The following is a 22,709-nucleotide window of genomic DNA, read 5'->3' on the forward strand; positions in this document are numbered from 1 at the left end:
AAATAGTAAGCCATCAACAAAATGAAAAGGCAACCAACAGAATGGAATAAAATATTTGCAAATTATATATCTGGTATGTAAAGACCTCATAAACTCAATAGCAAAACCCCAGGCAGTCTGATTTTTAAAATGGGCAGAGGAAGTGAATAGGCAGTTTTCTAAAGAAGACATACAAATGGCCAAGGGGGATATAAAACAATGCTCAGCATCACTGATCATCTCGGAAATGCCAGTCAGAACCACGGTAAGATGTTATCTTGCACCTGTTAGAATGGCTATCATCAAAAAGATAAGAGATAGCAAAGTGTTGATGAGGATGTGGAGAGAGGGAGCCCTTACTCTCTGTTGGTGGGAATGCACGCTGGTGCAGCCAACTGTGGAAAACAGTATGGAGGCTCCTCAAAAAAATTAAAGCTAGAATGACCATCTGATCCAGCAAGGCCACTTCTGGGTATACATCCAAAAGAAACAAAATCATTATCTCAGAGAGATATCTGTTCCTTCATGTTCATTGAAGCATTATTTGCAATAGCCAAGACATGCAAACAACCTAATTGTCCATCAACAGATGAATGGATAAAGAAAAAGCGATGTATATATACAATGGAATATTATTGAGCCATGAAAAGAAGGAAATCCTTCCATTTGTAACAACACGGATGGACCTTGAAGAGGCGAATGAAATAAATCAGAATGAGAAAGACACATACTATATGATCTCACTTATGTGTGGAATCTGAAAAAAAAACAAACTCATAGAAACAGAAGAGATTGGTAGTTGCTAGAAGCAGGGAGAAAGAAATGGGCGAAGGTGGTCAAAAAGTACAAAACTTCCACTTACGAGATCAGTAAGTTCTGAGGATGCAGAGTACAACGTGGTGACGATAGTTAACAATAGTGTATATTTGAAAGTTGCCAAGAGAGTAGATCTTAAAAGTTCTCCTCACAGGGAAAAAAAATTACAACAATGCATGGTGACAGATGTTGACTTATTGTGGTAAGTATTTTGTAATATGTACACATATCAAATCATGTTGTACACTTTAAACTAATACAATGTTATATGTCAGTCATATCGCAGTTAGGAGAAACCCCTACAAATACTGTGCCATAAAGAACCACCGAATTTCTTAGATTGTTTTAAATACCAGGTGTGTGTATGTGTATGTGTGTGTGTGTTTATCTAGCAAAAAACCCATTTCAAAACACAAACATGCATCTAGGTTCCATGCTCTGCCTCTGTCATTAACAGAACTGGTTAATGTGTCTAAATGCCTTTATATGTGGAAATGTAGCCTATTTGTTATTATGGGCATTAAAATTGGTAATCTCACAATTATTTTTGATTTTCATCATTTAGTCTCTGAGTACTTTGGCAAAGCACATTTCCAAAAACTTTTCTAAACTGATAGTTTTTGCAATGTGAATCATGGGTTGAAAGTGTGTATCCTATAGGATATTGAAAGGTTTTTGGCCTTTCTCATACATCTGCCCCTCCCCTTTCTTTAAAGACAGTTTTTAACAAGATTTTAGAAGTTGTGATCTTGAAACTAGACATAAACATAAGGTAGATACAGAATCAACTCTGAAATTATTTGAATGTCTGTGAAGGTTTAACTGGCCCCTATAGACAGGAAGAATAAGAAAGGGGAATCAGGCAATAAACATGCTATGCTGTATGACTCTCCCCTTTGCCATTGTGTAGGATTTTTTCTGGGGCTCTGGGGCTCCAGTTCCATCTGAAGCTTGTTGTCCAGGCTCCCACCCGGTTTTCAGTACTGTACAGTCTCCGGTTGGAAATTTCATACCCAAAGGCGTTGAGCCATCACTCTCACCTCCTGTATTTACAATGTGGGGCCTTGCACAGGGACCCTGTCCCCGTGGTTCTCACAATTGTCAGTCAAGGGAACAGTGGTGCCTCTGAACCTACACGAAATTCAACACATCTTTATATTGAAATCCATCTTCCTAGTGGATGAGCAGATCTTTGCTGAATGGACATAGAGGTGTTCTCCGTGGTGCACTAGCCTATGGGCCCTCTTCTTCCAGGGGAGGAACATGGCGACTCCTCAGTTGGCCTTATGTGTCCAGGAGCCTTTGGCTCTTTTGGTTCCACTGGGAGCTGACTCTAGGGTACGGTTGTCCCTCAGAGCACACAGCTTCCTCCCCATGCTGCAACAGGAAGCGAGTGGTGGAGAAAAGGAAATAAATCTGATCAATCAGCGTTCAGTAAGACTGAGCTGCCTGTAGTCACCAACAGAGTCTACAAGTATCCATTTCTCTGCTTCTCCAGCTGGATTCAAGCCCTAAGCCATTTCCACACTTGCCCTGGACCAGATTATGGCATTGTTCTTCAAATCTTCTTTATTGTTGGAACTTAAAACCACCTAAATAAATAGCAGTGAAATTATAAATGTATGTGTGTTGTGAGTAGAAGGCAGACATAAAAGGAAAGAGGTGTGCAACGGATTGAGTTTTGCTTTTGGTTTTGTCTTTTTTTTTGGGGGGGGGGTAGGGGCAGAAGAAGAAAGAGAGACAATCTTAAGCAGGCTCCATGCCGGGCCTGGAGCCCAATGTGTGGCTCGATCTCAAAACCCTGAGATAATGATCTGACCTGAAGTCAAGACCAACAGCCACTCAGGTGCCCCAGAATTGAGGGTTTATAGTGGGAGCTCGTCTCTCCTCTTTAATGACTAACAGCATTGGGTGGGTTGTATTTTCAGAAACCAAAAATGGACTTTCTAGTTCACACTGAAAAGCACATTTCTGTTCTTGGCTTCAGTTGTCTACATGTTTTATGATTCTTATTTCTCTAAGCCCTGAAATTCCAAGTTATCTAGTTTAGTTGGAAATTTATATTGAGACAGTCAGAAAAAATGAACTTTGCCATTTGATGACAGATGCCAGACAAACATTCCACATGTCATAGCTGGAAATAAATGTGAGCCACAGATAGTTCTATTCCCTAATGTTTACAAATTAATTTTATTCTTTGGACTCTCCCTCCTCCATGGTCCTGGTCTGATCTTAATTATTCATGCTTCATCAAGCCTTAATTTCCTCTGTCTTTTGATATTATCCAGAGTTTCCAATCGGCATGAAGTGGTGGGCATGGTAAATCTCACTCCTAACTTGGGTTTCCATTTCCAGTTGGTGATCACTTAGAGTGTTGGATTGCAGGGATCTGCTGGCCAGTTTTTCTGTGCGTGCATGCATGCGTGCATGCATGTGTCTCTGTGTGTTGTTTATGTTAAACATTTAAGTATAAGAAATTGGCCTCACAGATTTATTCCCTGTAAAAGGGGTCTATTTTTGTTACTTTTTTACTCCTAATCTGTATGAACAAAGAAAGAGAACATGTGTAAAGTTGGAACTAAGTAGGGAGCCCATCTCAGGGAGAGCTGAAGGTCTTTAAAGAAGTATCACTGAGGAGAAAAGTAGTTACAGGTCAGGACTCCTCCTCTCCTCCACAAATTCAGGTGCCCCCTCACAGTTTCCTCCTTCCCCGAAGAGTAGACGCTCAGCAAGTATCTGTGAAATGGACAAATAGATGATGGAAGCAATGTGTGCTGTGTGTGAGACTCACTGACATGCTCTTCTATAACATTATTGGCCCTTACATCTTACAACGTGGATTCCTTGAGTGCAGTAAGTTAAATAGATCAAGAGATCAGCAGATTTAGGAAGATTGCTCTTGTCACTTTCATGTGGGTAGAGTTGGTGTCGTTGAAAGCAGTTCTGTGGTTCTGTTACCTGCGCGATGACACATCTCCACTGTCCAATAAGGTGGCCACTTGCTGCACATAGCTATTGGAACTAAAATTAGAACCCAGTTCCTCATCATACCAGCCACATTTTAAGCACCCACTAGCCAATTGTGACTTGTGGATACCATGTGGGATAGTACAGATATCGAACATTACCCTCGCCACAGAAAGGTCTATTAGACAGCACTGGTTTATGTATACAATAGGTTTTCATATGCAGTTCATCAAAGATCAAACTGATTCTCAGTAATTAAAGAAACTGACCTGTAGTTATGTAGTTAACAAACACCTGCTTGGCTCAGATTCACTTGAATGTCAGTTTTTCTAGGTATTAGGCTGTAAGTGAAATCAAGGAGGCTAATTGGAAACCAACTGAGAGATTAACAGGAATGGTTTCTGTTGCTGAACTCCTTCGTATGACATTTAATGGGTTCTAAGATGTGTTGGAACTTAAGCCTCTATCACACTTGAAGGGAGGTTCTCTTGGGTATGTTGACTGAAAAAGTGATACACCAGTGTCTTATAAATCCAACCAGAGCATCCTCGAAATGCCCTGGCTCTTCTAGTGCAGCTTTCCCCCATGGAGGGTCTCCTGCTTTAAGTGCATGCTGAGGTAGACCAGAGAATCCCAGATCATCCAAACCTGAACGGACCTAGTGGTCCAGTAGAACAATGCCTTTGTGTCATAGATGGGGAAACTGAGGCCAGGCAACAGAAGTGACTCACCTGCAGTCACACAGCCAACACCGAAGAGGCAGGACTTGGAGCCACATCTGGTCATTCCCAATCCATTGTTACTCCTGCAGTGCCTGCTGATTGATTTAAAGACATGACACCTGCTTTGCGGTGTAGCGTCATGCACTCCACCACTTAGGGACATTTTTATTAGGCATTCACCATGTGCTGGGCGCTGGGAATAGTGGACAAATTGACATAGCCTTGCCCTTATAAATCTCTGGTCTGGTAGGAGAGATAGCCCCTAAGTAGATAACAAGCACTAATTGTGGATTGGGGACCATAAAAGCGGCATGGAACTTTCGGAGTGCCTCTGCCGTGAACTTGACAGACCAGCCTCCCTGAAGAAATCCCTTTGGAGCTGGGACATGATGGGCAGATGGGGGTTAGATTAACCAGGTGAAGAGAAGGAGGGACAAGAGAAGTGCCCCCTGCCCCTGGGGGTATGTGAGAGATCATATCACCCTGGGGACTGGAAGAATGGAGTGTGCTTGCAGTGGGGACAGCAAGGGTGGTCTATGGTGAGATGAGCTTGGAGAGGGAGGGGGCCTGAGTTCGCAGAGCCTTTTAAACATAGGATCCTTACTGTAAGAACAGTGAGCAGGGAGGGTGGGATGGCAGGCCATGGATTTCTGGATGTGGATCAAGGTGGGCTGTGGACTTGTTGGATGACCATTGCTCACATCCACAGGTGACACTGGCTGAGCCCAGGGGTGGGTGTGGAGGTGGGTGGTGGTGGGTGGTTTTGAGAGACATTTCTAAGGTAACATCAGGAGGATTCTTCGAGACATTGAATATGCAGATTGAGTTGAGGGAGTATGTTAAAGGTCGCTTCGAGGTTTCTGCCTTATGCCAGAGGATGGATGGTGATGTTTCAGTGAGGTGGGAAACACTGGCAGACAACCAGATTTATAGGGAAAATAGCACAAATTTGAGGTACTTTTAAAACATCCAACTAGATTTCTTTTTTTTTTTTTAGATTTTATTTATTTTATAGAGAGAGGCAGGGAGAGGGAGAAGCAGGCTCCCTGCTGAGCGGAGAGCCCAATGTGGGGTTCGATCCCAGGACCCCAGGATCATGACCTGAGCTGAAGGCAGACGCTCAAACGACTGAACCACCAAACATCCCCAAAACATCCAGCTAGATTTCTTAAGTAGGCAGTTTGCTATATGATTTCAGGGGAGAGAGCTGAGTGGGAGCGCTGAGACTCTGAGACATTGATTATATCTGGTAATTGAAGCCGAAGTATGAGTGAGAGCACCTGGGGGCAGGACAGATGCAAAGGTGAGAAAGGGAGCTCTGAACTCCAGCAAGTGGCGGCATTGCCGGAGAGGGTGCCCTGCAGCAGGGGAGATGCGCATCTTGAGGAGAGCTAAGGGAATGGGTTGTTCTAAGATGGAGGCAGTGGTGGTCAGTTTTCCATGGCACTGGGAGATAATTAGATGAGGACTGACAGTTTCCACTGGATTGAGGGACGTGAGGAATTGGTGGCCTTTGGAGGAGTTGGTTTGGTGTGGAGATGGGGGCAGAGGCCAGACTGAAGAGACCAGAGTGTGTAGAGCTCAGAGATCATCTTGGCCATCCATCTCACTTTTCAGGTGGGGAAACTGAGATCCAGTATGGGGAGAGATGCGTTCAGTGTGAGGAACACCCAGGGAACCATTCTTTCATGAGGCAGGAACCCCCCCCCCCCGATGGTGTCAGCCTGTGTGCAGGGCCTGGAAAAACCCCATTCTCACTTGAGATTTGCTGGGGGGGGATCCAAAGGGACCCCAGATGGTGCTGCTCTCTGGGTATCTTCTTGATGGCCTCACTCAAGAGAGACCAGCACCTTGGTTTCTTTTAGCTTCACGGGGAGTTGGTGAGCTGGCAGTGTTCCCTGGGTATGGGCTGTGATTCTCAAAGTCTGCTGCACACTGGGATCACTGGAAGTGCTTCTAGAAGTCTGCAGTGTCCAGGCCACACCAAAGGCCAAAAACAAGCACCACTTCGAGTGGCTCCCAGGCATCAGTCACCTGTAAAGCCTTCAAGGTTTTCTGGCAGCAGCCAAACTTGAGAATCATTGGTTTAAGGAAAACAAAGGTTCATGTGAAACCAACATCTGTCTGGTTTCTTTTTCTCTCTCCCTGCATTTCCTCTCCTCAACTCTCAGTCTCTTTCTTTCCCTCCTTCCTTCCTTCCTCTCTCCCTCTCTTCCTTCCTTCCCCCCACCCCCATCCTCTGTCCCTTGTTTCCTTTCTTTTATGAGTCTCATTGATTTGGAAACTATTCCCTTTTGGCTACTCATTTCATAAATGTATTACAGCAATTTTATTGATTGCCCTTGTGTATTAAACATCCTGTAGTCAGTGATTTAAAAACAAATGACAACAAAAAATCACGTGCCAAAAAGAAAAGGAAACAGTCTCCTTGATTCCACAGAATTTACACTGTATAGGAAAGATGTTTATCAGGTGAATACAAAACAAATACATTATTTTATTTTATTTTTTTAAGATTTTATTTATTCATTTAAGAGAGAGAGAGCACAAGCAGGGAGGAGGGGCAGAGGGAGAGAGAGAAGCAGACTCCCCACTAAGCAGGGAGCCGGATGTGGGGCTTGATCCCAGGACCCCAAGATCATAACCTGCGCCGACAGCAGTTGCTTAACTGACTGAGCCACCCAGGCGCCCCAAATATATCATTTTAAATTGTGACGCAAACTATGAACCACAGGGATAGAATGTGGCTGTAGAATGAATGTTTGTGTCTCTCCCCCCCCCCCACAAATTCATGTACTAAATTTCCAGTGTGGTGATATTTGCAGGTGGGGCCTTGGGGAGGTGATTAGGTCATGAGAGTGGAGTGCTCCCGAATGGCATTCGTGCTCTTGCATAAGAGACCCCGGAGAGCTCCCTTCCCCCGCTGTGTGAAGATAGAGCAGGAAGGCCTGGTCCATGACCCAGGAAGCAGGTTCTCACTAGGCTCTGAGTCTGCAGGCACTTTAATCTCAAACTTCCAGCCTTCAGAACTGTACCAGTAATTCTGCAAAAAAGGAATATTACATCAATATGAGAATATGTTATAACTAGAAATAAAAACCAAAGGGTATTTTTTCACTTAAGTGGTATAACTGGATCCTTTTACTATTGAACGTGGCTTTTATAAATGCATGGTTCGATCATTTTATTTGCTGTCAGTATTTAATAGCTTATCAGTGTTTTCCTCCCTTCTAATAATGAATTTTAAATTACAATAAAAAGTAGTCCAACAGCTTTAATTAAAAAAAGAAACTAGATATTGGAATAAATTTAATACTTTTCTATTTAAGAGAAAATCTTGTCTAAGCCATTCAGCCTTGGTATTCTGTTCTAGCAGCCAGAAGAATAAAACAGACTCTCAGAGCAAAAACAGAGGGGCCTCCTGTAGTTGGATGGTGATGAACCCTCTTGGGGAGGGTAACATTTAAACTATGGCTTGAGAGATGAAAAAGGAACCAGTCAGAGAAGAATGCAAATAAGAATATTCCAAAGAGAAGAGCACATAGGAAGGCTCTGGGGTGGGAAAGGCATCAGGACACTTGAGGAATTGCAGGACAGTGAGTGGTCTCAGCAGAGATTGGTGAGAGACCATGCCAGACAAGTAGCAAGGGTCAGTCATGCAGAATTAGAAGCAAGAGACTGGCATCATGAACTTGCATTCTTAAAAGATCCTCACAGAGAATTAATTCATGAAATTAATTAATTATAAATATTCCACTTCCAAAAATTAAGATTTACTTAGAATAAAAGCCTAAAAGTAATTGGGAGCATGGTGAAGGAATTATCCTAAAAATGTAGGCTAATTATTGAACACCTAACATTTGGCAACTGTAATGTTACTAGAATGATCGCCTGGAATTGGATACACCTTTTGTTTTGCTAGGCCTCCAGCAAAGGGATTTGTCAATTTAGTAGGGAATTTGCAGAGTGCAGGGTTTGTTATTGCTGTCGTTGTCCTTGGTGCCGCACGTGACAGGATTCCAGCTCCTCTAGCATTACGTCGTGCTTCAGCTGGGGCTGGTGTGCCTGACGGTTTTCTCTGTTGTTTCACCGTTCGTTTTAAGTCTTTCCTTTGTGCTTGAGCCTCAGAGACTCCCCCTGCTCAGTGGCAGTCCTCTGCTGTCCTGGTTCAGCCAGCCTCTTGGGCAGGTTCTATGACCCTAGTTCCCAGGGTGGGGACTCTCAGAGTTGGATCATGTCCTCCCCAGCAATAGAGGATCTCTAATTTTCCAAGCCCAGGACATTCTCTCATACCCCCTCTCTGGGGGTAGAATATGTTTTCTTCTGTTCCTTTGCCGTAGCTGCACTGGATTTCACTGTGGCCTTGGCACAACACATTTGATGTCTTCCTTCCAGTGTCGTAAGCTATTTATTCCCCAAAGGAGATGGTGGGAGAAAACTCTGGGCGGAGCTTTGTGACCCCCCACTGCTGCCATTTCCCTCCCACACACCTGCCCAGGGGCTTCCCCAGGTTCCTGCCCTTCCACAGTGCTCTTGTAAGCACTGCTGAGGTCCACAGAAAGAAAGTAGAACTCTGCACGAACCCCTGTGTTTGGGGCACCCGGGGGTTCCATAGCCTCTGGTAGTGCACCCTTAGTCACAGGTGTTCCTTAGTGCACCCTTAGTGACATCCTCTCCAGGAAGCCAGTGCTCACATCCACTTCCCTTCCCACTTCCCATCTTTCCCTGTGTTTTGAATTAGTTGGTTGTACTGAGACTGAGGCCTCAGGTCTCCTACTGGTTCAGTAACTGTTGTGATCTTTCAGGTTATTTGTCTTTTTTTCTCTTTTTCACCTTGAATTAAGGATGGGAGCAACATTTTTTCCCACGTCCTAGGTCTCCTCACCCTTTTAATCTATAAGTTTTAAGTTTATTTATTTATTTTTTTAATAATCTGTACACCCATGGGGCTCAGACTTACAACCCTAAGATCAAGAGTCACACACTTTTCCTATGGAGCCAGCCAGGTACCCCTTTAATCCATATTAAAAGAAGATAGTTGGGCTTTGCTTTTTTGTTTTTATTTTTAATCCAGTCTGACAGTCTTCATCTTTAATTAGCAGGGTTAGGCCTTTCACATTTAGTGTAATTACTTATATGATGATCATACATTGAATTGCAGTTATGATAGAACCATAGGCTATATTAAGAAGAGCATGTGGTTTGAGGTCCAAGGTTCGAGGCCAGTTATGTAATTTGACACATTTTAGTTTTGGGTAGTCACTTCAGTTTCTGAACCTCCATTTATTTACTCTTAGAAGGGTGTTATGACACCAGACACAAGGAATTACTTTGGGGAGTGTGAAAATTAATGCAGCTGATACTGTATTAAAACTGTGTTCTAAACAAATATTTGATGGTTTTATAATCCAGGAGGAAATTGTGGTCAGACTGTTCCGTGGCAGCTGGATAGGTTTGGAGTTTTGTTCTGCCCTAGACTTGCAGCAATGGTGATTTAAGTGGTGCCTGTAACACATTTAGCTTCCTTTACGTAATTCTTTAACAATACTTGTCACATCCCTTGTACTTATTTGCTTATGTTTTTCTTGTCAGACTAGGTCCTCATTAAAAGCAGGAAATACGGTTTATTTACGTCTATATTTCTGTGTCTTGCCGAGTGCCTGGCACAGTATATGCTCAATATGGGTTTGTGGAATTGAAACACGTTTTAAAAATACAGCACTGAAGCTCTCTGCACCAGCCTGAAAATACAACGTTCCCTGGATAAAGCATAGCTAAGTTAAGAATTTGACCAACCTCCGAGGATCTTACTCAGAGCCTCGATTGCCGTCAACATTGCCTGAACCCCTTGACACCCAAGACCGCGCTGGCTAGACAACTGGCATCATGGGTGGGGAAAGTTCTTTCTGAAGCTCGTGGGAAATTTGGCTGCCTGGTCAGTCAGCTCTACACAAACGTATTGCCAGTTCCCACGACTTCGTATGACTACTCTTCCAAGCTGTAATAATTGCCGCATTTGTGTGCGACTTCTCAGCATTCCTGTGACATTACCACTGCGTTGCCACAAATGTAAAAGGGTGAGAATTAAGTGGGGATTTGCAAACTTTTAGAGAAACTTGGTTTTTGTATGTTCATGAAGTCTTCTCCGTTCTGCTGAGGAGGAAATGAAAGGTTCCTCTCCGAAACTTCCGTGGACTTTCTGTGGTTTCGCAGCACGTGTCCAGGTCTGGGTCAGCTCTAGCTTGTCATCTGCTTCTGAGTGTGGGAGGCGCTAAGAGGGGTGCTCTGAGTAGGGATACAGGTGCCCCGCATGATGAAGGTGGTCCTCCCCCCTCTGGCCGTGTCCAGCCGCTCCAGGATCGCCCCCACCCAGCTGCCCCTGGTCTGTGCACGCAGCCGAGCGAAAAGTATATCCTCACCCGCCTTGTTTGTTCTCTTGTAACTTGTTTTTATGTTGTTCTCACAGATTATAATTTCCTCAGGCAAGCATTCCTGCCTTATTTTTTATTATTACTATTTTTTTTTTTTTTTGGCTTGAAAGGCCAGGTAGAGAGCAGGGTAAATGGTGGCTTCTTGCTGAACATTTGCTAACTCTATGTCTAATTCCATCCTTTCCCAAGAGGATTATGCAGTAGTAAGTTACACTCAGAGAGCTGAGATTCAACCATTCCACGTATCCATTTTTGGGAAGCAAATTCAAGTTCTCCTTTGTAAGACACTGTGATGCCCAGGGTGCACCCAAGATTGAACGGGGGAAGTAGTTTCAGACCCCAGCGAAACGGTGTTGACATGCCAGTAAGGGCAGATCTGCACTGATATGCAGCCGTCCAGGCTGGATCCCCTTTTGTGCCATCGGCTGGACAATTTATGCTGTTTTATCCTCTTCTTAGCTGCCTGGTGGTGGCAAAACTCTGAGACGTTTTCACTGGCTAACTGATAGCTGGCTAGCACTGGCTTCTCTGGAGACCCAGATGTCTTCACTGGGGAGACCCTTGGGTTTATTCTTTTTCTTTTCAGGAGAATTTGGATAAGTGCCTCCACCTACTTGAAGCATCGCTGGGACTAGGAAAGGGAGTGCGGATTTAGGAGGGGGTGCTAAGGAAAAACCAGTGAAGCCTGCTGCCCATGGCGGCGTTAAGCTCTCAGAAGGCAGGGCTGCGTCTTATCACTCTCTCCTCCTGGCATAGTCGGCAATCAGACAATATTTACTGAATACATGATGAATGACTGGGTTGGGGGGGTGGGATTTCCCTGTCAATGAAAAGATTCAATATATACAGAGATTTAGTCGTGGAGGATAGAACTCTTGATATCTGCCTCACCATGATATGCCATGATTTACTTGGTAATGGACACAGCTTAGCCAAATGTGTTTATCCCCACACCTCACTCATTGTTTAAAGATGCCGGCCAGGCGTCAGTGCAGCCTGGGCCAGGGAGAGCAGTTGGCCCGTTAGTCATCATCTGTCATGCCTACAGACTCCAGGGACTAGGACATTTACACTCAGAATCACAAAGAGAATTAGCACATTAATGCCTTTGTTCCTAACCATCAAGGCCATTCATCCTGTCCCAGCCTGGCTTCAAGGTCTGTGGAAGCTCTGCCAGCCTTCCCACCTGCCTTCCACTTCCTTCTAAGACTCCTACTCAACAGCATCTTGCCTTTGCTACTTCTAGGTGGCTTTGTGATTGTGCAGAACTCCATGGCATGATTCTGCCCTCTGAATAGAGGCCAGCTTTGGGTATAATGATGGCGTTCATCTTCCTCTTCCATTTTTTGCTGTATGTTTTTAAATAAAACCAGAATGTGGTTTCAATTTAATTCAAGAACTATTTGTGTAGTGCTTCTAGTGCACCATGATGAGACAGAGCGATTCTTCATTCATGATTGCTAGCTCACAAGGAATACCCGTCCTCCCCTGTATGCTAGGCTGTGTTTAGGATGAGAGAGTGGATTTTTCCTTAAGCTCTATCCTTCCTCAGTACTTTTCATATTTGGTTATTAACTACATTTCTTGAAGTCTCCTATGAGCCAGGCCCTGTGTTTAAGCCCTTACTGGCATTCTCTCATTGAGCCTCTTCACTGTATCTTTATGAAGAGAGGCATATCGCTTCTACTTTACAGGTGAAGAAACACAAATTCAGGCCCAGGGAGATGACGTAGCATACCCCAAGCAACCTGCAGAGGAGAAGTAAATTTCTCAGGAACACAGAGCCAGTAAGTGGGGGCAATGGGACCTAGAGACAGGCCTCTGGGGCTCCTCAGTGCTAGTTATTATTATTAACACAGAAGGCTGTGTAAATGCTCTGCAGAGTGATTGGAGGGATGGTCCATCCCATGGCATGGATGACTTTGCAATATATTTGTAGAGCTGTTGTAGACCTTAAAAATAGGTGAGATAAAATAATATAGAATTAAGTACTAAAGTAGATGAGGGATAATTGATTTTATGCTCCAGGAAAGCTTTTCGATCCAGTCAAGTCCCATTATCTTCATATAATCAATGAAGAGTCTGAAGATTATTGACATTTCAGATCTTGTACAAAGCCATAGAACTGATACAAAAAGCCGAGTCAGCACATGATGGTAAGTTACCTTAATGTTAATCCATTATTCATTCTGATACATACTCCTGCCTTGATGACTTCCCAGAAGCAAATGTTATGAGAGTTTTGGAAGCATTCATGCAAAAGTGTTAGTTTTAGCCAAATAGCGTCTGCTTGTGCATTTCAATCTAGAACAAAGCTGGCATACTTACGGAAATAGAGCAAGTTGTTCCTCACCCTAAATTATGCAGCAATATCTGGGTGAGTCTAGAAGGCTCAGTGTCTTACCAAAAAATGTGTAGTGTCAGTCTGAACTGGTATTTACAAATGAAGAGATGTTATTAGTGGGGTAATTTGGTTAAATGAATATTGTGCCAAATTATCTCAAATTTATAAGATAACACTTATAACAATTTTATGGAAAATTGCTTCCAAAATTATACCCTTATAAAGTGCACACATTAATAACACACCACAAGGACACGTAAATTATATAAGAGTCATATCCTTTTGCAGTTGCGTACATTGAATAATGTGATGTTTTTGCAAGAGCCAAAGGTATACTATGTTATTAAAACATACTGGCATTTTAAAGTGCTACACTAACACCACCATAGACAATCCGANAAGAGTCATATCCTTTTGCAGTTGCGTACATTGAATAATGTGATGTTTTTGCAAGAGCAAAAGGTATACTATGTTATTAAAACATACTGGCATTTTAAAGTGCTACACTAACACCACCATAGACAATCCGAAGATACAGAAATAATAAAGACATAGTGTTTTGAGAAGATGTGATTTGTTGCCTCTCTAAAGGAAAAATTAAAACAAAAACAAAAACAATATCACACATATAGAGAATGAGATAAGCTCCAAATACGTGTTAGAAAGTGTTGATACAGCCTGTATCAACACTTATTTTATAAAGTGTGTTACACTGAAATGAAAAGATAAATGTGACCATCAGAATTGTGAAGTGTTTAGTTATCCAGCAACAAGGTGGAAACACTTTTTTTCCCCCATTAATTGCTGGCAATTGTGTCTGCTTTGCCACTCTAAGACATGAGTACCACCCGAAAGTCTAGAAGCCATGGGTCAATACTCACCCTCCCGCAGGTAGCCAGCCATACAGAATGGCACACAGGGCCATCAGTGTACTGTGCTGTTTGTGCATGGTCCTGCGTCATGGCTTTCTTAATTCTGACTGCTGTGAAGTGCCTTTCCTTCTTGCTCCATATTCCCTTGTCCCTTAGATCCTCTGGTGAACATTACCTCCCCTTTCAGCATCTCGATTGAGAGTCATAATCCCTATGAGAACTTTTCTGACTCCTCTCCTAGAATTACAGTTTGTTCATTTGGCTTCCACTGGAATCCACGTAGTGCACTTATTGGTGTCCATGTTTGTCTCCGCATTAGATATAAATAGTTTTAATCATCTCTGTGAACCTGAACACCATCACTGTTGATAACTCAGAATGGTGCACATTTCTTGGATAATTGAGTGAATGAATGAATGAATGAAAGGAAATCAAACATCAGAATGATACCCTGAAGAGTATAATAGGTATAGCTGTCAACATCAGCGCTACCAACTGTACTATCTGTTCTGTAGGACACTTGGGCTGGACCATAACATTTACATATTTGTGATATATCTTTGTGGTTTCTGGCACCTTCTTACTTTTACATAACTAGGGCACTTTATTGATACGCTTAAATTTTGGATTAGCTGCCTTCATTTTTTGGGATGGCGCTGATAACTGTGACACTGGGTTTTCATTATTGTAGGAATTTTATAGGGGAGACCGCCACTCAAGTCATATCAGCTAAGCAGCTACTTTCTGTATCTACGTCTGAGGCATTTGCCTCAGTTCTAGGAANGTTCATTTTTGGGATGGCGCTGATAACTGTGACACTGGGTTTTCATTATTGTAGGAATTTTATAGGGGAGACCACCACTCAAGTCATATCAGCTAAGCAGCTACTTTCTGTATCTACGTCTGAGGCATTTGCCTCAGTTCTAGGAAAACACTCCTCTCTCTTGTACTCGTTTTTCTTCCCCCACTCTTTGTCCTTTCTTTCTTCCTCAAAGATTTTTTGAGGACTTACTATGTTCAGGTCACAGAGTCAGCTGTTAGGGACACAAATACTAACAAAATCAATGCAACAGCCACAACAACACATTCTTTTTTCCTTTGGCAGAGAAAGCTAAGGCATACCAACATCTGTCCCTTCCCTCCCGCTGTGTCTTCTGCTAGACAGTATTTGTACTCCCCTTGCAGCTTTTTTGGGCAAATGACTGGATTTTGGCTAGTGCAATTGTAGGTGGAAGTTGTGAATGCCATTTTTAAGTCTGACTCTTAAATCTTCCTGTAACATCTGAGCTTTCTTTCTCTACCCCTGTTAGCTAACTGGATCAGACAGATCCTGGGGAGAACTCCTGAGTCCCCACCCTGAGTGAACTGACAGCAAACCCTAAAACTTACTTTGATGTTCACCATATTTTTCCTCCCTTCGCATTATATTTAGGAGATGCCTTTTTTCTGCTGTTAGGACCACCGCCTCCCACTTACACCCAGGGAATTTATTTTCTCTTCAACATCTTCCTCCATCCGTACTGAAGCACATTCAGATTACCATCCTCTTAAAAAAAAAAGAAAGACCAAACACCCTTCTGTGGACACTTTGCCCTTTTTCTTGTTACCGTACAGCTCTCTTCCCATTTAGAGCCGAACTTCCGGAAGTATTTGTCTACACTCTCTGTATTTTCTCGACTCTGTCAACTCCCAGACTTACTGCAGTGTGAATTCTCTGTGCCCCCAACCTCCTGCCATGAGACTACTCTTAACTCAGACTATGACCAACGTGTGTGTGTGTGTGTGTGTCAAACCCAATAAATATATTAGTATTTATTTTACTTGATTTTTTTTTTATAGCATTTGGCTTTGTTAAACTTTCCTCCTTCTCGAAAAAATCTAGTCCCTTGGCCTCTATGATGGCCATTTCTCCAGGTTTTGTTTCTTTTTTCCTGGCCATCTCTCTGGTTTTCTTTGAGGATTCCTTTCCTTTTATCATCATTGAAATGTTGGTATTCTAATCCACACCATCTTTTCCCCCTCCCTCTTATATATGTGCTTCTGGGCTGGCTTTCTCCATTATTCCCCTAGCAATATGAACTACCTAGATGCTGATCCTTCCAGCTCTTTCTCCAGCTAGGATGCTTTCTTGAGCTCCACTTTTAACCTAATTAATGCATGTGAGCCTTGTACTGGTTGCCTTCTTCTATACCATGTGTGAATATACCAGAAGTTTTTAAACCAAACATTTACTAATGGACATTTCAGTTATTTGTATTTTGTTTGTTTTTTCTTCTGCTCTAACAGCATTGCAATAAATATCCTTAAACATGAATCTTTAAAGAGCAGTGATCTCTGTAGGATGCACACACTGAAGTGGTGGACCGTGTGTTATGTATGTTTAAGATGCTGATACATGTTATCAGGTCATCCCCGGACTTGTACCAACAGTTCATGGGTGTGTCAATGTTTTGAATTTTCCAACATGGTCAATACATTTGTTTTATCTGATACAGAAAAATATATGATTTAAATTATATTTCTTTAATTAGAAAAGGGGTTGAAGATCTTTTCATACATATGTTGTCTATTTTTCTTTCATGAATTGTCCATGTTTTTGAAAATACTAGTATTTTACTAATTGTTTTTAAAGCACTCATGGTAGAAAAGAATGAAGGGGTAAACAGAAGGGGGAATGAACCATTAGAGACTGTGGACTCTGGGAAACAAACTGAGGGCTTCAGAGGGGAGGGAGGTGGGGGATTGGGATAGGCCAGTGATGGATATTAAGGAGGGCACGTATTGCGTGGAGCACGGTGTTATACGCAAATAATGAATCATGGAACACTACATCAAAAACTAAGGATGTACTGTATGGTCACTAACATAATAAAAAATTTTAAAAAGTAAAGCACTCATGGTATATTAAGAATATTATCTAAAAATACCTTTTTCCTGATGTCATTTTTTTCTATCAGCTTTATTTGTTATGTTTTTTTTTGGCCATACTAATATTTCTTTAAAATAGTTTTCTAGCTATGTTGACATACTTAAAATGGCTTTTCATATCACAAGATTATGAACATATTCACCCAAATCCCTTATACTGGTTTTAATCTAAGTTTTTTGTACTATTATTATGATCCACATGGAATTTATTTTGATATGAAGGATGAGGAGAGGATATGGCTTTATTATTATTTTTTTCCCAAATGGGTAGCCACATTTTCTCATAATCATTTCCCCAGCGACTGAGATCGTGCAGATGCAGTGAGCATTTCCCCTCAGCATCCTCATCTGTAAAGCTGGACTAGCAATTTCATGAGCTGTCAGGAGCTGAGATAACCCACGGAAGCCCAGCACAGAAATGGAGATAGGGCAGACGCAGAGGATTCTTGTTAGAGTTGTCCCTCTACCCTTCTACTGCTGGCTCTGAATCCGGGGCCCGCTGTCACAACTTTAGGGACTGATTTCATCATCACTGAGATCAGACGATCAGGGCAAGGTGTCGTTGAAGGACTGTAGGTCCCCGAGCAGAAGCAGGAAGGATCCTTCTTTGAGGGTTTGGAGGGAGCATGGCCCTGCCAACAGCTGGATTTTAGACTTGTGGCCTCCCCATCTGTCTCTGTTGTTTCCTGCCAGCACATTCACTTTTGCTAAGGGGGCCCCAGGAAACCGGCACCACACCTTTACTTGGTGGGCTCTCTCTCCCTGAGTCTCTCCCCGCCCCACTAGTATTTCCTCACCTCCCAAATCAATCTGTGGTCTCAGAGCTGCTGCCAAGGTAACTGAAGCCAGCACAGCTGCAGTAAGAGCACCTGTTGCTGTTGCTGTTTTGTTATTTTCATTGTCATTGCAGTTGTTGGGAGGAGCAAAGAATTCCCTTATTAACAAGCGGATCTACTAGAGAAAGCCATATCAGACATTAGACACCTGAGGTCTGTTTTCATCTCTGTAGTTCTGGAACTTTCTGATAGCTCAGGGTGGATATGAGTCTCCATGCAGCTTTTCCGAGAAAGTGCTTTCAATGGCCCTGGTTTCTGTGGATTGTGGCACAGGCCACACCACACTAGGCCTCAGCCTGATAATTCAAGCATCACCTTGGCCCAGTGCAGTTGAGGGAGGCTGCTGCAGCAGGTCAGGTGTGAGGGGCACCCAGCGAGCTGGCACAGCTCTGCTTGGGACGCGCAGGCCCCCGAAGCTGCTGGAACATTATTTGAATAAAAGCCTTGCTTGCAGATGTCCAGACAGAGGGAACCATTGACTGTCATATTCACTGTGAGGAGTGCCACATAGATCTGTGCTGGGCTGAAGAGAGATGAATGAATATAGTATTCGTGCCTGTTGTGGGCGCCGGCTGAGCAGAGCCCCTCCGTGGGAGGCCGTGAGAACCAGAATCGCCTTTCCACTGGTCCTGAGGATGAAGCCACCCCTTGGCTGGGCTGCAGGCAGAGTGCACTGTCTGGCCTGTATGAGATGCTTACCAGCTGGAAGTACATGGGCCAGTTACTAAATCCAATGGCAAATGAATTTGGGGAACAAATTAAAACAAACACTATGGCAACAAATATCAGCAGTGAAATTTGACATGTAAAGTGGTAAGTAAATGGGTTTCCTTACCATTCCAAAATCAGCTGTCTGAATGCAACATTCGCTTTGTTCTCCACCCTTTGTGTGACTCGACAGCTGCCTGTCCCCTTCCATAGGTGATATTCTGTCAATCCACCTGATTGAGGGCTTTGGGAATCTTCATGCATTTACATATACAGTGACTTTTTCTCTGGATTTGACAATCCTCAGTCAGCATTCCCCCAGGAGCATCAAGGACTGTGTCCCATTCATTAATTCCAGTGTGGACTTCCCTGGTGGAGAATAAGAGCGCAGATTCTCTAGGAAAGGACCAAAAGGAATTTGGGGTAATGGTATCAATAGGTTCCCAGTATCGAGTTCTGAGATCCTGAGAATAGAAGTGGTTTGTAAAGAAATCTCCAGTATTTGAAAACAGCTGACCCTCAAATCCCTTGCAGGGAATTCGGGGTCCCTTGCAAAGTAGTGACAGCTAATGTTTCCAGCCACACTGCCCCACCCCCCAGCCCCGCTTCCCTCCTCCCCAATCCTCATCTGGTTCTCTTGGATTCTTATCCCAATATCAAGGTTGTTCTTCACCCATGCCTGCCTTCCGTGCTTTCTGTGCCTTTGCTCTGCTCCATGTGGCTGCTCCTGCCTTGACTGTCCTTGTTTTCAGCTTCTCTCTTGGGAAAATCGTCTCCTGGCTTTCAGAGCTGAGGGTAAACATGTATTTTGTCTGCGTGTCTCTTTAATCCACCCACCCCAGCCCCACCTGCTAAAACAAAATTAATTGTTTCTTCTTAAGCCTTTCCATAACCCTGGGCATGACCAGGGAATGTCTCTCATTCATCTTTGTGTTGTTTGGAATTGGTAAGTGGAGATTTTCCAAGGTTTTCTTTGCAAAATAGGAAAGGGTAACGTGGAGCAGAGGGCTGCCTGGGAAGTGCTAGGGGCTGATGGGAGAGAGGAGAGAGGGATCTCTAAGAGAGCAGAGCAGAAGCGCCCCGCCCCCCACTGCTCCCCACAATAACAAATCAGTGAAAACTCTCTTGGCTCATTGGGTTGACCTTAGCCAGGGAGGAAGGGAAGGCAATGATGCCGCTGAGCTAACATGGAGAGGGAGCTGGCATCATGGGCTGGCTCCAGCCCTGCCTTCAGTGTTCTCAAAGGAAAGGCAATTCTAGGTCTCTGAGTAAGTTGTCATGGCAACTGGCCCAAACCTGCCTGGGGGCAGAGTTTCACCCTCCTGTCAGTCAGGGCAGTTGAATCCAAACCTGCTTACCAGTTTTGGTGTGGAGTCCCCTGGCTGAATGAGGTCCGCAGGCTGGAGAGCCTGTCTTTTGTGTCAGAAGGCCCGCTGCCCTGCAGTATCAGGGGTGGCAGCTGAGGCCACATCCCTGTGACTGGGTCTGGCTGGGGGCAGTGGGAGCTGAGACTCTGCCTTCTGGGGGCTCAGCTGCTTCTGGCTCAGGTGGACTGCCGTGCCCTGCCTGGTGACCAGGTCGAGTGGAGTCCGTGCGCCCCAGTTGTCTTGAGTGCCAGCGAGTGATGAGCTCTGGAGGCAGCATAAGCTGACCAAGGGTCACTGTGTGCTGTTCGGTCTCAGCTCCCTCCATCTCTGGTATGTATGGTGGCACATCCCTAGCTTGCCAGTTTCTGGAGCTGTGATGAAGGAGCTGAGTCTCAAGGGGCCTCTCTCTCTCGGCCTTGGCTCTAGCTAGGTGGCAGGGACAAGCACAGCAGTGAGAAGCATAAGGTGCTGTCAGGGGATGCCAGGGTGGGAGGGATCCTGGACCTCTGAGCCAGTGGGGAGTTGAATGTCACTACTGGCACACATTTTTAGACTGTAAAGTGGGACAACCCAGTTACTTGGCATTATTCATCTAGAAATCTGTATTATCTATTGCTATGTAACAAATTACCCCAAAATCTGATATCTGAAAACGCCAAACATTTGTTACCTCACAGTTTATGTGGTCAGGACTCTGGGAGAGGCTCAGCTAGGTGAGCCTGGCTCAGGGTCTCTGAGGACAAGGACAAGGCTGTTACCATCTCAGGGCTCAAGCGCGCTCTTGTGGTTGTAGACAGGCCTCAGGTCTCACTGGTCACTGACCAGAGACAGCAGTTCTTTGCCATGTGGACCTCCCCATACTGCCGCTCACAACATGGTAGCTTGCTTCTCTTGGAACGAGTTTCTGAGGGTGGGGGTGGAAGATGAAAGCCAGTCTTTTTATAACTTTATCTTCAAAGTGCCATCCCTTCCCTTCTCCATGTTAGATTCACCAGAAGCAAGTCAGTAAGTCCTGAAGACTTACTGGGGAGGGATTACACAAAGGTGTGAGTCACAGGAGGAGGGTGCCCCGACAGCAAGCATTTCAGCAGTGATCGTGCCCCAGTGAAGGTGCTGAGTTTTGAGGATACAAGTGGATGGAGGAGTCGGGAAACAATTCAGGAAGAAAGTAACCCTTGAGAGGAGCCTTGGGGACTATGTAGTTCTAATTTGGTACTAAGGACCAATGAATCATTATTGCCCGAATAAACGAACAAAGATACACAGCTCCACCTTCTGCCAACCTCTACCTGAAAAACTCTGCATTTTGAACCACAAGGTAATGATCCATAGGGTTTGTCTGTGGAATAAACCGCCCCTGATTTGGAGCTCTCTGACCAATCCACAGTAGCATGTCTCCTCATGGCCATGTGCTTCCCCCACAGTGAACTCTAGGGACCCTGACCCCACCTCTTTGCAGCTGCCCCCAACACACCAGGCTTAAACTCATAAGCAGGCTACACACAAGGCCAGTCTGCACTTGGCCAAGAGCCCTGCGCTTGAAGTCTTGGTCTTCCAAGCAACTGTGTTCAGTGGAGTCACTTCCATTATCCCCCTGTACACAGAGCTGGGTATGTAGGGTAGACACAGGAAGGGGACATCTCAGACACACCTGTACCTGGAGTGAATCTTTGGCCTGGCTTTGCTGGAGGCAGTGGAGAGCTGTGCTGAATTGCAGCCATCAGAATAGACCTGGGGGTGTTGGTGGTGAGAGTGTGGGCTGTGGTTCCCCAGAGGCCTGACTGCAGTACCCATTCCACCACCAACTAGCACAGCCTTGCCCTCTTCCCTTGTGTGCATGTGCTCTTGTATGGCAGCTTCAAGACCTTGCTGGGAGGACCCAAGACTGCCCGTTTCTAGCAGCATAGCAGGCACTTGAGTAATGCCATCCCTTGTTCCCAGAAGACAGATCCAGTTTCGATTCTGCTCTTTTGCTTCCAGATCATTTCCTGGTATCAGAACACAGCTAGAAGTAAAAGGAGGTCTTAAGCGCTTTATTATCTCCCTTCCCCGCATTGTCCACGAATCCTAGATAGTATACAGTTTGCTCATTGCACCAGAAGCCAGTTGTAGGGAAAAACAAATCTTTTGTCTCCAGATCTCTGAAGTGTTTTAAACGATTAGTCTGGTGCTTGCTTCGGCAGCACATATACTAAAATTGGAACGATACAGTGATTAGCATGGCCCCTGCGCAAGGATGACATGAAAATTCATGAAGCATTCCATATTTTTAAAGAAGACATACAGATGGCCAACAGACGTATGAAAAGATGCCCAACATCACTGATCATCAGGGAAATGCAAATCAAAACCACAGTGAGATACCACCTCACACCTGCCAGAATGACTAAAATCAACCATAAAAGAAATAACAGGTGTTGGTGAGGATGTGGAGAAAGGGGAACTCTCATGCACTGTTGGTGGGAATGAAAACTGCTGCAGCCACTGTGGAAAGCAGTACGGAGGTTCCTCAAAAAGTTAGAGAACTGTCCTATGATCCAGTAGTTGTACTACTGGGTATTTACTCAAAGAATATAAAATACTAATTCGCAGGGATACATGCACCCCAATGCTTACAGAAGCATTTTCTACAGATATCTACATTATATCTCAAATTATGGAAAGAGCCCAACTGCCCATTGATGGGCGGATGGACGGACGGACGGATGGATAAATAAATAAATGAAATATTATTCAGCC

General features: G+C 44.1%; 1 long non-coding RNA gene and 1 other non-coding gene across 2 annotated transcripts in view; both read left to right on the forward strand.

The window, feature by feature from the left end:
- LOC117802065 overlaps positions 1-22,709 on the forward strand; it is a 243,290-nt gene that overhangs the window by 190,092 nt on the left and 30,489 nt on the right. The gene's annotated exons all lie outside the window — the stretch shown is intronic.
- Positions 22,138-22,241, forward strand: LOC117802165. Its single transcript, XR_004625206.1, has one exon. It is a non-coding gene; the product is annotated as a U6 spliceosomal RNA (small nuclear RNA).

The sequence above is a fragment of the Ailuropoda melanoleuca genome, chromosome 4, assembly GCF_002007445.2.
Source record: "Ailuropoda melanoleuca isolate Jingjing chromosome 4, ASM200744v2, whole genome shotgun sequence".
NCBI classification, from domain to species: Eukaryota; Metazoa; Chordata; class Mammalia; order Carnivora; family Ursidae; genus Ailuropoda; species Ailuropoda melanoleuca.